Here is a 5,261-nt window from a genome sequence, read left to right as displayed (position 1 = left end):
ACACTGATTTCTAGGTGTGTCCTCTTTTGGAAGACCAAACAAAGTAGTTTCGCGTTCACAACAAAACACACAGCGTCTTCACGACATGGCGGCGGCAGCAACAATACTACAGCGAGAATCAAAAGTTACGCCTTCTTTCTTTGCGTAAACATTTGGGTGGTGTAATGCAAATCTTCCCACACAGTGAAGTAAACATGTGGGGGCGTGTTTAAACGAGGCATTTTAGGAGGGCGTGGACGAGTCTTAACTTTTATAAAGAATATCTCTTTGGGTTTGAGACTTGTCTTTGCAACTTTAGGGATCTTATCTATTCGCGAACAGCTTGTAACACTCCAAAGAGAAGGGAAAACTTGAAATCGCATCATATGACCCCTTTAAACGAGTGTGGAACAGACAGATTGAGGGAAAACAGGAGAGAGGTGGGGAGGGGCTGAGCTTCAATTTCAGGATGCTTTTTAATTATTCAATGACATGAGCACTGAAACCTAAGAGGAACAGACTGGACTGTGACAATGAACTAACCATGCAGGCACACACACAAATATGTACATGAAACCACAGAGAAACACACACGGTATTGAGTCTCCATGCACTTGGGGTGATGTGTGCATGTCTGAAACAAAGGCTAGCCGTCCAAATACACATCTAAAGAACCACTTACTACCCAGGAGAGCACAATGCAACCTTCCCAGAAACTGTCAAATGATCCTAATGATCCAATAAGGTGGGGGATGCTCTTTAGATATGGCTGTCTAAACAGGAAACAAGTCATATTTCGGAGCAGTTCATATGCTAACACTAATAAAAACAGTTTAAACACCAGTCAGCTGGTTTTTAGATATACTTTAGAGCAGTTCAAAAGGATCCCCTCTTAATGACGCAAGCACAAAATACTCTGTATGCCAGAGCTCATCCTTCTGCCCATTTCAGCTTTGACTGGCAGAGGCTGACCTCAGTCTCCATGACAATAACTCATTTACAGCCCGCAGTGATCAGCTCTGGCTGTCCCCAAAGGAAGTTGAGGGGAACAGAGGCCTGAGATGGGGGTTGGTGTGTCCTTCAGGTCACATGACCAGTCTCATCTTCCACACACCGCTCAGAATTTAGCTGTTCGAAACAAAAAGTGAGCAAAATGTGTGCAGAGAGCGAGTCAGGACATATTATCAGAATCAGGTTTTATTTGATACGTCAGGTACCTAAAATTAAATAGAGATTAAACAATCAAAATACATACACAGTCCGATCAGGTGGGCTAGAAACAAGTTCCCTGTCTGACTCTGTCACACAGACTACTATTCAAAAGTTTGGGGTCTGTAAGAAAAAGAAGTCTCACCAAGGTTGCATTCATTTGATCAAAAATACAGTAAAATTGTAAATATTGTGAAATATTTTATGTGTTGACAAGGTTGAATTTTCAGAAGCCACTACTCCAGTTTTTAGTGTCACAACTCAAGACAACTCTAACCAGCCATTTAAAATATAATATGCATAAATTCAGGTGTTGCAACTACAAACAAAACAATTGAAGCAGTTTTTCAGCTCAGCCAAGCATGTGAGAAAGAGAGAGTTCTTCCTACTTCCTTTTCCTCTGAGGTGCCCACTGTCTGACCTAGTTTCCACAATATACGCCATAGGGCTGCACGATTAATCGAATGCGATTGTCATGCGTATTTTGTTAGTAAAGCCGGTTCTGTAATCAGCAGTAAATCATCATCACGTGCTTTTAGATTGATGATCACAGAACCGTGCTTCACTGAAAGATACGCATGACAATCACAGCTTCTGTCGAATCGCAATCTCGATTCCATTTCGATTTATTGTGCAGCCCTAATAAGCCATCCTCAAATGTATTGTGTAGACTCAACAAAGTGGCCAAAAGACATTAATGGGTCTATGTTCACTAGTACACTACTGTTCAAATGTTTGGGGTCTATATGATTTTTTCAGAATACATATCTTATGCTCACCAAGGGTAGTGTTTTTTTTTCTGTTTTGTTTTTTTGTCCACAAAAATAGTGTAATATTGTAAAACAGCAATACTATGAAATATTATTACAATTTAAAACTACTGTTGTCTGTTTTCGATTTTGATATATTTTAAAATGTAATTTATTCCTATGATGGAAAAGCTGAATTTTCAGCAGCAATTACTCCAGCCTTTAGTGTCACATGATCCTTCAGAAAGCATTCTGATATGCTAATTTGGTACTCAGTAAACATTTCGTATTATTAGCAATGTTCACAACAGTTGTGCTGCTTAATATTTAATATAATTTTTTTAGATCATTCTATTTTTGCTTTAAAGGGGTCATATGATGCTGCTAAAAAGAACATTATTTTGTGTATTTGGTGTAATGAAATCTGTTTATGCGGTTTAAAGTTAAAAAAACACATTATTTTCCACATACTGTACATTATTGTTTCTCCTCTATGCCCCGCCTTTTTGAAACGCGTCGATTTTTACAAAGCTCATCGGTCTGAAAAAGCGAGGTGTGCTGTGATTGGCCAGCTATCCAATGCGTTGTGATTGGCCGAATACCTCAAGCGTGAGACGGAAATGTTACGCCCCTCACATACTGTTGATGCCGTGTCCCGGCCGGGACAACACATCTGAATATTTGGGTTGAACTGTTCTGGAACAGTGTTGTAAAAACCACTGATTTGTAGTCGTGTCCTCTTTTGGAAGACCAAACAAAGTAGTTTCGCTTTCACAACGAAAAAGACAGTGGCCTAGCGTGAGGGGAAGCCCCGGCTTAGTGTGTGCTGAGGTCGGGATAAAGTGAGCTGAGGCCGGGCTAGCGTGAGCGGAAGCCCCGGCTTAGCGTGAGCTGAGGCCGGGCTAGAGTGAGCTGAGGCGGCGGGGTCGAGAACGGCGCGCCCGGCGGATCCGACGAATGAGCGGCAACCACATGTGACGACCCCGGGCTGGATTCCACTTCGTCCACGGTGAAAGTTGATGTATTCCCTCAGCGACCAGCACAGATCAGCTCTAGGCATGACGAAGCGGATATCGTCCTCTTTTGGAAGACCAAACAAAGTAGTTTCGCTTTCACAACGAAGCACACAGCGCCTTCACGACATGGCTGCAGCGTCAACAAAACTACAGTGAGAATAAAAGTTACGCCTTCTTTCTTTGCATGAACATTTGGGCGGCGTTATGCAAACCTTCCCACATAGTGAGGTAGATATGTGGGGGCGTGTTAGAACCAGCCGTTTTAGGTAGGTGTGGCTGACTCTGAACTTTTATAAAGAATATCTCTTTGGATTCGAGACTTTAGTCTTTGCAACTTTACAGATCTTCTTTATGCACCAAGAGCTTGTAACACTCCAAAGAGAAAGGAAAAATTTTAATCGCATCATATGACCCCTTTAAATCTTGAAATTATGCAATACTGAAAATTGAAAATTATGCGAAACTGCTTATGCAACAAGTTAGTAGCATCTTTTTTTTTCAAATAAACAATACATCATAAACAATACATAGCCTAAATTTGCTTTAAAAAAAAGGTAACCAGTATTGGAATCATTCAATTTGCTTGTAAAAAAAAAAGTATCTGAATCAGCCATAAAAATAATGATCGGTGCATCACTAATTAAAATACTAAATAAAAGGCCTCAAATTGGAAGGACAATCTGGGCTGTCTTTTTCTATCAATTCTTCAATAGGTCAATCTTGTCTTTGATAAAAGCCAAGGTCAGGGATCTTGGGCTTAAAAAGGTTGGTGACCACTGATCTAGATGATGCTGTACTGTGCACTTGGGTCAACAAATCAATTTCAATTAAATAGACACAATCAGCAGTTAATATGATGAAAGGTTTCTGGGGGTGATATTTAAATGTGGTGGTTTGGCACAATTTTCAAAAAAGCACCGAGCTCATTCTTCAAACAAATGTATATCACTCTAAATTATAAAGTGTGGTGATCAGTCAAAAAGTGGGCGACATCTCATTTTTCTACATCACAATTTTACCTGGGGTTTATCACTACAAAGAGTTGTGAAACCCGCAAAAAAGCGTTTCTCATTATTGGAAAAGACTGGTGACAAGCAGATAGAAATGATAGATTCACTGCAAATAAAAAGCTAAACCGAGCGTTGCTATCTTTAACAGAGAACGACGGCGTGGCTCCAATGAGCTCCAGAATCAATTCAGGCTTACTGACAGAGACATCAGTTCAGATTTCTGATCTGCTGCAAACAGACCAGGGCTCACGTGTATCTTCTCCATCACAGAGCTGGTCCAGGAACAGTTTTTCAAACTTAATGCCACTGCACTGGATAAGATGCAGTGACTAAAAATGAATCCTAGACAAGCAGAGATCCTTTTACACTACAGCAGAGTCAGTGCAGCTACCACGCTTGAGGTAATACATGTAATACACGTTACATAAGGTGACATGTACACAAAGACAAACAACATACTCAAATCACCAGTACAGCAAAAAATACAAAGCCCAAAGTGTCAAGTGGAGGTAACCTTTGCCCTTGTTTAAAGCAAAGCAGTGAAATGACTAGAGGAAACGAGTCCCTGGTAATTTATCAATGCAAAACAAACTCAGAAGGAACAATTCTCTCTCTTGCCAGTAACTCCACAAACAAGGAACTGTACCACTTGTAGGGTAGAAAATGACACCACTGTATTACCAGCATTCAGAAAGTTCAGTTTATATTACTGCAAGAATGTGCTCTGTATCAAAGCTCTCCTACTAAGCTCTCCTACCCATGAAGTTTATCTAACAAAAAGTACTCAAAATGTGTTTAAACCACATACACATACCCCAAAAGATCACTTCTGATGACTTCAGTTATTGTTTGATCTCAAACTAATTTTAACTGTAAACAAAAATATAATAAGTTAAGTTTAAACAAAGCCAAAGATACAATTCAGATAAATGTTTATGTAAAATTGAAGTTTACATAATGCACAAATGTCACTAGAAGAATTATTTTGGCTTTGCAATGGTAAGCATCATAAAGTAGGTACAGTAATACATTAAAATGTGCTGTGCACGTTTTTACAGGCCAAGCTTAAAATGCAGCAATCATTGTACTGCATCTCTATCCACCAAATACTATAAACTAAGTAATTTTCCAAGCTTCAGAACTATTTATTAGAGTAGACAACTGGAAGTTTCCCATTTCAGCAGTATGCATGAATGTGAGAGCAGAAACAATGGAGTTACAGTAAATGTTGCATTAACGCATGTTAATCCATTCATTGTTCTAATAAATAATTCAGATGTAGCAACACCGGCTGGTAC

The 5,261-nt window shown here is 39.7% G+C and overlaps 1 protein-coding gene across 2 annotated transcripts in view; it reads right to left on the bottom strand.

Annotated features, from left to right (window-relative positions):
• Positions 1–5,261, bottom strand: part of LOC107654901 (E3 ubiquitin-protein ligase pellino homolog 1-like) — a 34,876-nt gene that overhangs the window by 28,327 nt on the left and 1,288 nt on the right. The window lies entirely within an intron of this gene.

Source organism: Sinocyclocheilus anshuiensis, unplaced genomic scaffold (genome assembly GCF_001515605.1).
Source record: "Sinocyclocheilus anshuiensis isolate Anshui unplaced genomic scaffold, SAMN03320099.WGS_v1.1 scaffold335, whole genome shotgun sequence".
NCBI classification, from domain to species: Eukaryota; Metazoa; Chordata; class Actinopteri; order Cypriniformes; family Cyprinidae; genus Sinocyclocheilus; species Sinocyclocheilus anshuiensis.
The sequence above is the reverse complement of the archived record's forward strand: the minus strand, read 5'-3'. Positions and strand labels throughout refer to the sequence as shown.